This window comes from Lissotriton helveticus, chromosome 8, assembly GCF_964261635.1.
Source record: "Lissotriton helveticus chromosome 8, aLisHel1.1, whole genome shotgun sequence".
Classification (NCBI taxonomy): Eukaryota; Metazoa; Chordata; class Amphibia; order Caudata; family Salamandridae; genus Lissotriton; species Lissotriton helveticus.
Window position 1 is genome coordinate 1,401,783,604 of NC_136069.1, and position 15,764 is coordinate 1,401,799,367.

The window sequence follows — 15,764 nt, forward strand, 5'->3', positions numbered from 1 at the left end:
ATGTAAAAAAATGATTGCCCCCTAGGTCGTTTGGGTTATCACAGAGGGAAAAAAGGATATGCTAGGGGCCACAGTGAAAATCAAAGGGGAGGGGGCATGCAGCCCCCCTCCCAGGGCCTCATCAAGACCCTGAGGAGCCCATCACATTGGGTCAAAGTTGATAAATAAGGGAGGGAGCCCATGGACCCCATTCCCCGGGGCCAGTTTTGTAAAATAAGGAGGGGGGATGCAGCCTCCCTCATCGCTCCAGTGACCCCATCCCCTGGAGCCTAAATATATTTCAATTGGGGAGCGAGGCATGCAGCCCCCCTGCCCGAACCTTAAAATGCCCCGGGAAACCCATCCCCTGGTTACTGCTCTTACACTGTATCCTGGGGAGCTCACCCCCAGGACACAGTGATTACCTGCAGTAGCACAAGAAGCAAAAACGAGTGTACTTTAACACAGTGGGAGCTTTGAAAATGCTCCCGCCAGGTAGGAGCACACTTTTGTTTCCCTGCCGATGCTCCTACAGGCAGGGAAACTCATATTGCTCCTGCACCATAGGAGCAAGCAGAAACAGTTGCTGCCGCCATGCGGGAGCAAAGCTCCTGCAGTACACAGTATGGGTACATGCGGGGAGCCGGCGGGGCTATGGGGGCCCTGGGGGTCAGCTACCCTCACGGAGAGGCCAGGCCCTGAGGCCAACCCCATGGCATGCACGACCAAAGGTGGTGCATGCTGTAGGGTTGCATCACAGTGAGGGTTTGGGGGCAGTGCCTGGCCTCAGCCAGGTTCAGCGGGCAAACCCTCACCGCAAACACACCCAAGGCTGGGTACAGCAGTGGGTTGGCTTTACACATTGTAATAAAATGTTACTTTCCTTTGTTTAAAAAACATAGAAATTACCTGGGAAATCCAAAGGTTAAAGTGACATAGTTAGATGAAAATTTCAGTGACAATGTAATGTTTTAAACTAAAAAAACACTGAAATTCACTAGTTATAGTTACCTCTAGTAAGTATAACTAGTGCACTAAGGTAATTATATATTGCGCTCTAGGGTAACTATGACTTGTGCCCTCGCCATGTGTCTGTATGCAGTAATGCAGTTTCATACGAAGTGTGTTATCAAATCACTGCATGCTTACAGTGTATGTGAATTGTCTCAAATCAGAATATTTATCTATGCTGGTTATGCCCAGTTCGGTCAAACTCGCAATACATGATGGAATTCTTAATTCATATGGGGGGGGGGAACATTGTTAAGCGTAGATACATTGAATCATATTAACACGTTGAAAGCAGGGGAACATTTACAGTAACAAAAATGCTAAAAACAAACAATCAAGGCAAATTGGATTAAATGCCAATGTGCGAGAACTGACCCATATGTCTCTAACCAATATGCAATTCTGGAAAGCTAAGTAGAGGTATCCATTCCTGCCCTGTGGTCCAATAAGGGCTATGTTAGTGAGGGCAAAATGTCTCATGGGGTCCCAGTTTAAAGAATAAAATGGGATAGGAAACATAAGTTCACATCTTATGATCAGGTAACAATATGTCCCAATGCATGAAATTCTGGCCCATGTCACTGAATACCACAAATAAAAGAATATATGAGAGGTACTGTATTAAATAAAGCCTCAGTGGGTGTTATAGTGCAAACTGCTATTTATTCAATAGATGAGCATGTTTCTCAGTGCCATCATCTACTAATAAGGTTCCTCATTCTTATTGAGGACATGCAGATGTTTTGTTGGTATATTTATAATGTACTTAGACTCCAGTTGTTGTAAGAGTTTAAATCAATACCAAGAATTGCAAAGACTACATATAACCCACCGGGAGAAAGAACGAGAACTAACAAATTGATCACATGTTCCTTTAATTATGGATTTAATGTACTGCATTGTCCGTGTAAATTAAAACATGTGGGTAATACCACCTTCCCCATGAAGAAGCACATCCTTGAAGATGTTACCCATAATAGTTAGGTATTCACCAGTTAAAGTTTACTAATCTAACTATCACTTGTTTCTCACCATGGATGACGTCACATACGACGTCATTGGTGACATCACTGATGACATTAATGATACTACTATAGTCATGTACAGCACAGAGTTATTTGGTTTACACGTGTGGGTTGATATAGCTTTGGGAAGAAGTGTAATCAGCATTCTAAAAGTTATATGATACACCGTTTACAAATCACAAAAGTTTGGAGTGAAAGAACTACTCCAGTTTAAAACAAACTAAAGACGGCATGCATCTAATATGGGTTGTAGAGGTATGTATGTTTGAAAGAAGTCTGTTACTTAAAGCTAAAACCTGTTCCAAAATAATTGTGAAAAAGGCCAAAGCTGCTGTTGACAATACATTAACCAACAATGAAGATCTATGCACCTGCTGATGTTAAATAATTGTAATACAGTAGTAAACACAAATTCTATAACCTGTGCATGTTTATTACTAGAACTTCACTATAAATTTGAAGCACTGCTGATGTAGAAGGTAGGGCTTGGCTACTTAGAGGTGGATTATCTCACTTTGTGAAAAGGGCGCTATGGATGTATGCCATTATGCCCATCTCAGGAATGTGCATTGTCTATTTGACCAAACCAAGCGTTAATCATAGCTGTCAATTTCTTAACTTAAAATTGCAGTTCATGTGAAGTCTTTATGAGGGCAATTTCATTAATGTGACTAGAAATGTGTCCAAATGTGTGGTGTGTTAAATGACAGTGAAAGTGACAGTCACCACTATGTAGTTTTGGTTCAGACACACTTTCTGTTTAAAAGGATCATTTGATTTACATATTACAATGCCCCCCATTGATTAATCTGCACGAAATTTGTCACATTCTGTAAAGGTCCAGAATGCCAATTTCTGTGGACTTCCATACAGGAGAAGCAAGCATTGGCAGTTCCAATATGCCTGACCTTGGTAAACCTGCAATTTTTTTTATTGTGTTGAAAAATATGCAATAGGCATAGTATAAAACGAATAAGCAAAACACTGTAAACAGAGTACATGTTTTTGCTAAAAAATATAAAAAATATATCATACCAAAAATAAATAAAACACCGGAAGATAAAGCAGAAATTAAATAAACTGGCCCACCAGCTCTGACACAGAAATGAACTACTTTTTTATTCAGATGTACACAAGCAAAATGCCATGACTCGCACTAAAGAAAAACAATGTATGGCCCATTGACCCATGCTGTAAATTATGGTGGTGGACGTAAAATGTAAATGAAACTGAAACTGAAATGACCAATTTATGAAGATGGCTAACGTAAAGCATAAATTATTATGAATTTTCAGAAAACAGATGAGGTTGGTGTGTCTAGGACAGACATAAAGAAAAGAAATAATGCCCAAGTGTGCGGCCCCATCTTTGCCATAAAAAATGTTAATTATAAACAAGTAATCATCAGCAGATGAGTACCATTGTTTTCTAGCAGGCAGGTGTGCTTGGAATAGGTATAGAATTGCACTTCTTTAGTTGATTGTGCCCATATAATCAGCCAAAACACAGCCACTCTGTGCAAGAATGCCAGTGGCAGGACTCAGTAGCCCATGCTGTAGGTTGTGGTGCAGTCAAACCTTTAAAAAACCTATGAAAAGGAAGAGTGTGGTTGACAGTTTGAGGACAGGACAGCCCAGAATTATGTTAAGGAAAGGGTGGCTAAGCCAGAAGGTCCACATTGGTACACAGAGTACTGATCAAATAAGCATTGCAATAAACTGGGCCATTTTGGGAAATTGGACAAAAAAGCAAAGTGTAAGAGCACGAAGGAGAGGGGGCTGAAACATGCACAGAGGGGCACTTTTAACCGGTGATCACTCACAGGGTGCTACAGATGCTTGGATACCTCACCGTTCACAGAATAGGTGCGAGTAAATGTGGTTTGGTGTTATGCAGTGCTATGAGCTGCACGCCAGACAGGTTCAATGCACACAATTGGGGGATCAACACAATAGTATCCTTCCATCAAAAACAAAGATTACTCATGTAAGCAAATGTGAAATACAATTGATGTTCCATCATTTTTTTAAAGGCACTTGCATGAGCTAAGAAAGCATAATTTAGTGTACTTTAAGCAATGCACCTGCCTGTCAGTGATGAAACACATTAACCTATAAGCGAGCAAGACCTGTTAAAAATTGGCAATGCTTGTTTTAAAGAGTTAGTCACTTGCTATTGATGTCTTTCTGGCCGGAATGTACACCTCCTTAAGACACATGAGTGTGAATAGTGGGCAGGCAATAGATCCAACAAAGATCCTTTCCATTTTTACAGACGGAGGACGCTGCCAATAGGAGTTCGAAAGTACCTTGATACATTACACTTTTCCAAAATGCAAGTAGTAAAGGCTGCGATGTATAAAGTGACACTACAAACACCTCTTATCCCCCTATTCCCCAAGTTAAGGTGGCCGGGGGTCTTTATCATAAAATAGTTGGGGTGCTCCCGAAACCGACGCCCATACCTTACCTGTGCCTTGCTGGCAACTTTATATAGTCACAGTTTTAAAAAAAAACTTTTTTAATTTATTTTTGCAAAAAGCAGCCAAAACATCAGCAGGTATTTACTATGTATTACAAATCCGTCATCATAATCTTTAGACATTATTGGTAGAAGTGCAGGCTGTACAATCAAACCGTTCTGCAGCATGTGCCCCCCCCCCCCCAATCCCTCTTCCTATGGGCTAGATAAATCCTATTTAGCTCATCCACTCGTAGGCTCCAAGGTATTTTACTCAACTAGTTTAGGCCCCCATGCACTAGACGGCATCATATTCGAGTCTTCCTCTATCAACTCTAGGCTGTAGTAGCTTAGCCATGGCTCCCAGATCTTCCTAAACTTCTTGGACATCCTCTGGCTGTATAAACGTTTTTTTCCACCCCCATGTAGAGAGCCATATTAGCCCTCCATTCTGTCATGGTGGGCAAATCTGATCTACCCCAGTATTTAGCAATATCCCGCTTTGCTACTATGAGTCTCTAATTACTCAGCAAAAGTTTATATCTGGGCATGTCAAAATCCGTGTGGATTCCTAGGAGGATGTATTTTGGGACCATTGGTATCTGTGTTTCTAGTATGTTGTTCAATTCTTGTACTATTCGAGACCAATTGAAGTAGCTGACCCTCCCACGAGGTATGAATGTAGGAGCCCCGGTTCGTTTTACAACGCAAACATTCTGGTGCCTCTGCTCTGCCCATAGCGTGTAACCTCACTCTGTCATAATACACCCTATGTAGGATTTTAAGCTGTACCAAGCGTAATCTAAGCTTAATCGCTACCTCTCTGGGGTGCATTAATGCCATCTCCCAATCAACATCCTCCAGCACTCAGTGGTTTGCTCCTATTTGCTCCTAAGCACTGGTAGTGTATCCTGGGTGTTGTTAATGATAGTTTTGTAAGTCCAAGAGACGGCCTTTTCGGGTAGCTCCTCTTGTAGGAGTCGTCCTTCCAGTGGAGTTTATTCGGGGATGTCTGTTATCTCAGGCTTTTGCGTTTTGCAGACAAACCTATAAACAAAATTTGTATATTAAAAAAAGAAATCTCATAGTCTTGTTCTAGAACATGTGAGACAATGCCGATCATATTGGATGGGGTGCTTAAATATGAGAGGAAATGGGAGCTGAGGTGCCATTCTTTCTTCTAGTACCGAACTCCACAATCAGGGCCTGCTTTAGGGAAGTGCGACTGGTGCGGCCGCACTGGGCACTGACCTGTGGAGGGGGCACCGAATTCAGGGGGGCGCTGTGTTTAGCAATAGCTTATGATTGAAGAGATGAGGGGAACTTTTGCCCGGTGGTAGTGAGAGAATCTGAGGAGGCGGTCATAGGGTGTAGGGGCACCAAAAATGATTGTTGCACCGGGCGCCATTTTCGCTAAAGCCGGCCCCGTCCACAAATGATGCCTCTTGTCTGTCTGTGTTGGACCTGTGCTGCTGTCTTTCAATGCTGGTGCAGAAAACTAGTCCTCAAGGACCGCCGCACAGTGCGTGGCTGAGACTATGCAGCCGTGAAGTAAAGTGCACATTGCTTGTTTCAAAAACAGCCGCAGCACACATACAGGTAAGAGCGGTGGGGACTGGTTGGGGGGGCGATTTCGACAGACGATGACGAGGGGAAATTGATTATTTATTTAATTTTCCCTCATCATCGTCTGTCAAAATCCCCCTGCTCCCCAACCAGGCACCACAGCTCTTACCTGCATGGGCCGCGGCTGTTGAAAAACTTCCAAAATATGATGGTGTGACAGAAGCGAGGGGCCTGGTAGCAGTTTATGGCAACCTGCTGCCCACTCTCTAAAAACACATTGTCAAAGTAAACAAAGAAAGCATTGGTAAATCCCAAATAATAAAAAAAGGTGAAAAAGCACTGCCATTCAAGTGAACTTGAAAAGGGTGCTGGGAGGGCTTGAAAGGAGTAACACCTTTGTATATGTCTGCTGTTTAAAGTCATGGTTCATTGATTAACAAATCCTGCCAATCCCATTAAAAGTTTTGTCAAATATCAAAGATCTCTGTAAAAAACTAATAATAATGACTTAAGGGCTGTAAACATTACAAAAATCACGGGCAGGGAGAGGCACTATAATAAGTGTTTGACCCCAGTACAGCGGTGGCGGGGTACAGAAACCCTGAGTCATAAACCAGGAAAAAAAAAGAAAACTGCCTTTGCTTCACGATTAACATTATGACAACCTCGGTGGCTGCCATTTTGAGTAGTCGATTTCTCCACCATATTGTGTAAAAATCACAAATCAGTTTCAATTTGTGACTTTCACAAAGGGTTAAAAAAGAAGATATGTAAATCAGTCATAAAAAGGGAGGCAGAGAAAAAATGACAGAAGGAGTGACACATAAGTTGTGCGAAGCAAAGGTTGTTCACAGCCGGTGTTTGGCACTCGGCCTGATTTGAGTGCAGGCCTGAATTCAATACCCTGCAACCAACCCCCAAAGGCTATTTGCAGCAGGATTTGGTGATAGTATCTTATACACTATCCTATATAAATGCACTCAAGAAAACACATGTAAAAGCTGATGTTTGGTTCTGGCCGAAACATTCAAAACTGAAATTTGACAGTTATGGTGTACAAACAGAGATTGTGGTGGTGCTCAAACAAAGCGGGCCAGAATTTTTCACAGGTGTTTGCTTTCAGCAAGGCTGCCTTTGCTAATGAATTGCACACTGGCTGGAAGACTTATCTGGGTATTTTAGCATTTGAATTGAATTGTTCTGCAGCATTCAGCTTATTACCACCTAGTAACGTTGAGTACTTCTGGCAGAGCTTTAAAATGCAGCAAAACATGTTATTATCAGGAAGGTACCTTAGCGAAAAGTGATTGCTAGAAATTAGATCATCACAACGGGAATAGATGTTATCATGTTCATTAACCGCATGCGTGCGGGCGGAATTCCGCTCGTACGCTGACTTTTTTAAAAGCGCACTTTACGTGACGAGCTGGGCTCGTCATGAGCGTGCGAGGAGGCTTCCTCATGACGAGCCCAGCTCGTCATCAGCGTCGAAGGGGTTAAAGGTTGAAACAAACAATAAACCATGCCAGGACTACATCTACCATAATGCTATAGGGCCTTATTGAAGGCAAACACCAGTGAAAAGTTTAGTTTTCTTGAAAAAACAGTTTTCTTCAGATTACAGCTAACAGTGGCCACTGATTGCAATTTGAATATTATGTTTTCCTTTCATGACAATTTGTTGAAAAACACTGGATAAAGGTGAAGGCCAGTGGATGTATGCAATTCTGTGGCTGTAATGTTTACCAGATAATTATGGATTTACTACATTTACCACAAATTGGCCGAAGAATTTGCAACATTTTTACAGGTCACAATATCTAAAATGAATGAAAATACAAAAGAATGTACTGTGTAATTTGCAATTAGTATCGTTTAAGCAAAAATTGGCTGACATTTAGCATGCTCAGTTCATTATTAGTGTATTAAAACGTGTGCTGATTCAACAACTGAGGCTCATTTACAACAAGGTAGTATCGATTACACCAGGGTAATCCAGGAATCACTAGAGAACTGGGGTAATGTAGCAGCAAAAGAGACAATGGTCCCCAATAGCAAATACTCAAATATCACACAACCAAATGGTACTTATAATCAGCAGACACAATAAAGTCTCATAAAATCAACGACGCAGTAGGTGCTTGTGCAGAAATGTGCTCAGTGCTCTCAAATACGTGATACACACAAGTGATAAAGCATGATCATCTATATAAAAACAACTGCAAGGGCGCTACTCATCATAAAAATAATATACAATATGTCAAGTGTCCGTGTTATGATCGACAGCATTTGATCCCTTCATAGATACCAGGATCATCGCCAAGACACCAAGTAGTAGGGGAGCCCGGGAAAGAGAGCAACACGAGTATAGGTCACATTTGACTTAAAACTGGGCAAGGCGGTAATGGGAAGAATTGTTTAAACCGGACCAGAATGTGCCTGTTGCGAAGAAGACAAAATGTCTCGGTGCGGCGGCAGTGAGGGTAAGCTGCCGGAGGTGGCAGGGATCAGGGAACTGTAAAACAGTCAGCGTCAGGAGCACGCATTTCAACGATTGGACTCGCAAAGGGGCAAAGCATCAAATGAGACATGATTCTCTTTTGCCTCCTTCAAAAATGCTGATAAATAAAATGTTTCCTTGGATTTCATATTTCCATTGATTTTGTTTTTAAGCGAGAGGGTCTGTATACTTCACCCAAATTTGCAGACTTAACCGAACAGTAGGCAGGGCAAAATCATCTGACCTTCACGCCCAGTTAGATTTAGAATTTGAATTTTGCAGTCAAAGGCATCGGAGAGAGCAGCGCTGGGATTGGTCTGAGCGGCCTACTCTGGCACTTAGACACTGCATGTGAGCCTGCGGCATTCCTCCAACTCGGATGTGTACACAGCTGGGTTTGAGAAAAAGAAGTACGAATGTATGTTTGGAAGGCCTAGGACAGCCGGCCAAACATACATGCGCACTTCTAAGTGCTACCATCTTCCTGTCATGACCATCCCCGCCTTGCATGCATGTCAGAATCAATAAAAAATAAAATGATATTGTTTCATCATCATTTTATTTTTCTCTTACTGACTGATGAGTAGGGCGACGCTCCTCCGCCATTACGGACGAGCCGCCAGTGGTCCTAGCCCTTAAGCTGACTTCTGATTACCCAAAACTCTACCGGTAACCTAATGCCATATTAACTTTGTGTCTCTATGTTTGTTCTTGACCACTTTATTTAAATGTTTCTTTGTTTAGCTGGTCCCCCAATTATTCATTTTTAATGAGTTTTATTTTTCTTTGTAGCAAGTTGAAATTATATTTCTTTGCAAAAATGTTTCTCTGTAAAAGTTTCCATGTAAAACGTATTCCTGGTACTGGTGTCTCTGCAATGATGTGAAAGACTGAGTAGGAGCCATTGCTAATGAGCGTTAGTGTGAGAGAAAGATTGAGATAAAAAAGGATGGAATTGTCCTTTTTTCTGTAGTGCTATATTTCTCTTCATGCCCATTACATCTCCTTTGGTGCAAAACATAATCAGTTGTTCAATTCATGCCCATTAAAATGCAGAATCATTTTCAGCGCTTATATAAGTAAGTTAACAAAGTACAGTGAACTTTGTAACATTAAAGCTAGCTTGAGTTTAAATCAATTTGTTCATGCTTCACTGTTTGTCTCAAGATTCTAAACCTCTATAGTTTTGTTACTCTGCTTCTCACTCAGCCTAGAGGCCAGTCTACGTTCTAAAAAGTCTTACAGGCACGCAACGGTATTGCGCCCGTTCTTGCACTCTTTCGGCACTTTCGCGTTACGGAAGTGTCTGCAGTTGTTTGCACGAATCCTTCTGTAGTAGCCCAAATTGGTGGCTGTGCAATGAAGCTCAAAAATCCATCAAAGCAAACTTTATCAATTTACCCCCGCAGAAGCTGCACGTTCACAGGCAGTCTGTGGTTGCGCCCACACCAGGAGGGTGCAGAGTCCTCCAGAGCCTTCCTGAAGTTTCAGGGGAGCAGGCACGGTCATAGAAACAGAGAAAAGGGTGTGCTGAGTTAAAGAAGTACACTTCTCGTTATTCTTCAGCTGTTCTAATGAGTTTGTATTTTTTATTTAAAAAACTTAACAGTATTTATACTTTTACCTTTTTTTATTTTCAGAGAGGCATAGTACGATTGAAACACCTCAAACATACAGAGAAAAGGTAATGTATAACAAACCAGAAAAATTACCAAAAAAGTTAAGTACATGCATGCATGCCAATGAATATATTAGGAAATCCTATACTCAGTTGCCCAAATTCCTGAAGTATACGTCTAGCTGTAGAATGAGTGTATCAGCTGTTGAAGTCACTATAGTAAACTCTGAGGTTTTCCTCTGGGTCATAACCTAGATACGCGTTTCAAATTGATATTACAAAAACACATGAGAATGATGTAAAATTGAATAATATAGTTTTGGTTTTCAGAAGGCTATATTTTAGACAAACTTTATTTAGAGTATACAGTAGCAGTGGGTAATTTTAAGAGGGAGACAGGACACACAAGTACACATACACACTCACTCACACCATGCATTTACGCATGTGCACACACACACACATCCACTCACAACACTCCTTACCAAATATTCAAACATAAATGCACGCACACACCAAAGATTAATTTAATTTTTAAAAATCACACTTACCAGCAGCTCAGCTTCAGAAGTCTCAGGAGGGTTGGGACTACTGCTTTCCCTCATTGTTTGACCATAGGTCAGCAAATGAGGTAAAGCAGCTGTCCCAAGCCTCAGAGGCCCCAGGAGGGTTCGGCCCATGAGGGTTGGGACTACTGCCATCCCTCATTGGCTGATCTAGGGTCTGCCAATGAGGGAAGGCAGCAGGCCCAACCTTTTTGACAGAGTGAGATGTCGCCGGTGAGACTGCTTACCCCACCACACTCTGTGACTGTCACTGATTGATATTAGACCCTGAGCGCTTAAGGGCTTAAATCTGAGGCGTCCAGGTTTGAGGCAATAAGTGACGCTACACCTCGACATGGAGGGTAAGGCCTCAAGGACATTTAACCGCATGCGCGCTAGCGGGTTTTCCCGCTGCGCGCTGAGATTTCGAAAATCGCGCGTTACGTGACAAAGCCAGCTCGTCATGCGCGTAGCGCAGGTAACGCCCATGACGAGCTGGCTTTGTCATGCGCGTCGAAGGGGTTAAGGAGCGTAGGAGGTCACTACTACAGGAGCTGTGACATCCTCAGCCCAGCAAAGTTCTGCTCAGGCAGCCAGGAGCTTGCGTATTTTGTGCATGACTAGCTGCTGGCTACCTGACCTGAAAATAAAGATTGTCTGTCACGCCAACCTTTGCTGAGCCTTCAGGTACTGTTCTTGAGGGGCAAAAGGTTAGAGGGTGTGTCCGCTCAGCTCCAATGGACTGGCCACAACTGAGAGTACCTCTTGCCGAAGCAAACAGCAGACATATGAGATATTAGATTAATATGGATACAAGACTTATCTTTGAAGATCATTTACTACACAGCTTCTTCATGAAGCACGATTTCTGTTTTTAGCTTCTTTGCACTGTGAAGTAGTGTTTTCACCCAAGCAGCATAGAAACCTGCCTGTATATACCGCTTCATGTTTTTGGCAGATAGATTTGTGCTTAGGTATGGTGTCCATGCTATCTCAGTATACCAAACACCAAAATCAAAACAGTGTCCTCATTGCTTCAGCAATGTAAGCATCTTAACCCCAGCAGTTTCTTCATTGCATGGATAATGTGATAATGTGCATAATGTGAATTGTATTTTTCAATAATAGCATATGAATATTGTATTACATCGTCAATTAATATGGCATGCAAGGTAGTAATGATGCCTATTAACTTAAAACGATATGAACAGTGTATACATCTATGTGCCCGCCTAAAGTGCATTAAAAAACAGAAAGAAATCCTGCTGTTACTGGAAATTATCTGTTCACAGTCTATACTTTTGTAGCAATTCAGTGTGTATACACTTCTTAGCTTCAATCGTACATCATGTAAAGTGTGAAAAGTATATTTTAATTTACTGGAAAATATATTTTTCTGGACGTTTAACTATAACAGACAAATATAGAAACTGTGCTTTGGCACAATCCCAAAAATACCTCTTGTTCTCTTGGCACAGAGTTTTAATTGTTTTTTCTTGCTGCAGATCACATTGTATCCCATAGACACTGCTCCCTCTGCAGCAAACATTATAGTATTTTGTGCATCCTGTGTTTTGCATTTGGTGTACAGTCGCTTTATGGACAACCTACAGGCTATAGTTCAGCACATATCGTGACAAACTTGAAAGTTTTGTGATGTTCCCCCTTGACAAGTTCCTGTTAAAGTTGATGTTTTGCCACTGTGCTGGAAAACTGTAAAATGCAATACCTTGCTTTATTAAGTCTAAAGTTTCCCCAACAACATAATCTGTAGATTTTACCTGATGGTTGCACTCTTTGTGACTGGTACAATATTTTTTTGTCCATGGCTGCTTCTGGGTTCCATTGTTCTCAGGTTTTATCTTCTCGTGACAGATTCAAAATCTATAATAAAATGATTTTTCACGAAAATCATTTCCAAAATTGTCTAACTTTTTTTGCTGGCCTATCATACTTTACGTGAAAACTATCCATTGTCCCTTCTACGAGGGTCAGGTAGATTTAATTTTCCTTAATAACAAAAACATTCTTCAGGATTCAAATACACTCTGGGGCTCATTATGATGTTGGGCGGAAAACCTCCATCCTACAGTCGGAGTCTCCACAACCGCGTGGGAGCCCATCTGACCGACTGTCGGTTTACAGTCCAACTACCCAATTACGATGTTCGCGGTCAGAATGTAAACTGGCCAGTCATTCTGACTCGCAGAGTATTCCTGTCGGTCGGAACTGCACCGTAACTCCCTATGAACGTGGTTTCTGCTGTTGGGATTACGGTGTCGTTTTCCAAAAGCCTTGCTGCATCGGTCTGTCCGACACGGAAAGGCTGTTGAAAAGTGACTTTGGGAGCCCCTGACAGGGCCCCCTCTGCTGTGGTCTATGGTTGCTGTCTGAGGGGGTACCTAAGGTACCCCCCTGTAAAACCCTGCACTGTATGGCAGGCACCATGGGGTGCCTGCGATAGGGTACAGGGTTTTCCACACACACCCCATTTCCCCATAGGAGTCTGTGTTACGGCCGGTTCTCGGGCATAACACAACCTCTCATAGGAAACAATGGGAATTTTACCAGTGTTCGGTCGCATCCTAATGTGGTGGTCAGAACCACCTTCCGCAATTCAGTCTGTGCCAAATCCGAGAAGGTGTTGAGCCCCTCTCTGTATGTTTTTCTGTTGTATTGGGCTAATATGTTCATCAGCTAGACAGGCAGGATCTTGTTTCAAGTCTCCTGATTCTAGTCTCTACTCAAATCTTACACATTTAGCTCTTAAGACAATACTGTTTTCTAAGTGTTGTGTAGATATTTGCATGTCGTCAGTTTATTTTCCTTCAAGGTTTCGGGTGACTAGTTGCTAGTGTATTATTCAAGTTGTCAACAATATTGTGTTGCAATTGGCTTCTTTGTGTCCCAGAAATGCACTAGTGACTCCAGCTTGACTATCCTTCTACCTAAAGTCTCTTACAAAATTTCTACCTTCATTATTGGGCCTCAAAATCTCAAACGTAACTTCGATGTTCAAATGAAAGAAGTATTGTCCTCTGGGAACCTTTAACTGTATAGTAATATCATGGGCACTTTCCCACTTTTCATCAAAACTATACTAAGAAGAAATTGTTTACCTTGGTATTACCATGCTCATTTGTGTATATATAAATAACTGACACAGATACATTTCAAAATGTTTGAGCAGTCACAGGATAGTAAAATATTGGGTGTGGATACAGCCACAATTCCCATGACTGGTTGCAACGTCTCTTTATATAGCCATATCAAAATAATTCTTCTATGTTTTTTCATTAAAAAAATGTTCTCTCCCTCTCTGCAATGGAACTGTATTCACCTTTGAAACATTTGTACAAAAACAGCCCATCTGGTGATAGGAGCAATGCATATTGTAGTCATACTGTGCGAAGGTGATGAGATGCTGAAATCCATTTTACTGAGTGGTTTACATTTTTGCCTCATCCTAAATACTATCCAAACTGCTTCAAGTTGCTCGGCTGCTTCAAAAGTCTTGTTTTAGGCAATGCAAATATGATTTCGTTTGGCAAAGATACACATGGCAAAATTACCTGTGGATTGCAGCCAGACTGGCTAGATTAAAAAAAGATTATTGTATATTTGTATAAAGAAACGAAGGTAATGTTCCCAAAAATCCAAATGAAATATAAAATCAGTGGAATGGCTCATGTTTCCCACAACTGCCAATTACTGGACTGTTTTCCAGATTTCACCAATTTCTTGGTTTGGCTGTATGGAGAGTGAGTGTCCAAAATTCTCTGAAGGGGAACTGGTCCATCTTTTAATTTGGTCATTTATCCATGGCATAGAGTTAACAATAAAGCATTCTTTTTCTTTTTGGTTTTCAGAGTGAGTCACTGCAATATGTAAACAAGGTCAGACATCGTATTGGTATTTTTTTAAAACCACAATTGTGGAAACTTTCAAAACTCAAAATCAAATCAGTGGAAAATCTTGAACTCTAACATGCAGTCAGAATTGATTGAATATGGTGTAGGAGGTTGGTTCTAAATTGTGATTCTTCATTTGACTATGTACTTATATCAATTTAAATTTGGCAAGGGTTATTCTTGGTAAAAAATAGGTCAAATACAAGGGGAAGCCTTCCGATATCTCCAAATTAGACATGCTAAACTCACGACTGTGCCAGACCTCCCCTCCCTTCCTGAGGCCTCCCCGCTAGAAGACAGGCTACTTTCTGAACCCCTTCTTTCTAAAGCCATCTCCTGTACATATCGCAAACTCTGTAATAACCTGCCCGACTCCTTTCAGGCACTACGAGACAAATGTGAGGGTGACCTGACGCAACTAGAAGATGAAGAGTGACAAACGGCGCTCATGTCCCCACAGGAATCAGCTATTAGTCACCGCTTCCGCCTGATTCAACTAAAGATCCTACACAGGACTTATATTTCCGGTCCCTTATTGGCTAAACTTGGTAGGCGCCCAGACGATCTATGCCTGCGGGGTTGTGTCTTGATTGGTACTTTCTACCACACATTGTGGGACTGCCCTGTGATTCAAATTCTTTGGACCAAAGCCGTAGAGAAAATGGCAGAGGCACTGGGGAAACAGATCCCATTGACACCTAAGGGAGGGCTCCTCAATATCTGGGGAGCAACAGATCTGACGGAGATAGAACATCAATAGTTGGCCCTCAGCTGTCTCCTCATAAAACGTTCAATAGCTATGAAATGGAGTTCACCTGCAGAAATGGGCAGGGCTATGGTGACTGAAAAAAACGTCTACAAACTCAGAGGGTGCTCCAAGAAATGGTACAAGAAGTGAGGACAGTGGAATGCATACAGGGGGGGCCTGTGTAGTTCTCCCACTACGGATGTGGCAATGGATAGGTCGAGGATTATACATTGAGACCCATATGGTCACGAACTGCTTTTGTATTATTGTATACTATGTCCTTCTTTATTATTGTCACTTTTTGTGTAATCGACTGTACCCTGATTTCATTTATACCTCCCGTGTTGCAGCACTCAGCGAGTAACATTCTGAACGCCTTTGTGATTGTACTTATTGTCGCT

The 15,764-nt window shown here is 41.8% G+C and overlaps 1 long non-coding RNA gene across 4 annotated transcripts in view; it reads left to right on the top strand.

The window, feature by feature from the left end:
* The window catches only part of LOC144773384 (uncharacterized), an 898,081-nt gene that overhangs the window by 663,238 nt on the left and 219,079 nt on the right, over positions 1-15,764 (top strand). For all 4 annotated transcript variants that reach the window (XR_013599969.1, XR_013599968.1, XR_013599971.1 and 1 more), the window contains exon 5: positions 10,182-10,225. This is a non-coding gene — a long non-coding RNA (uncharacterized LOC144773384). The remainder of the gene's footprint in view (positions 1-10,181; positions 10,226-15,764) is intronic.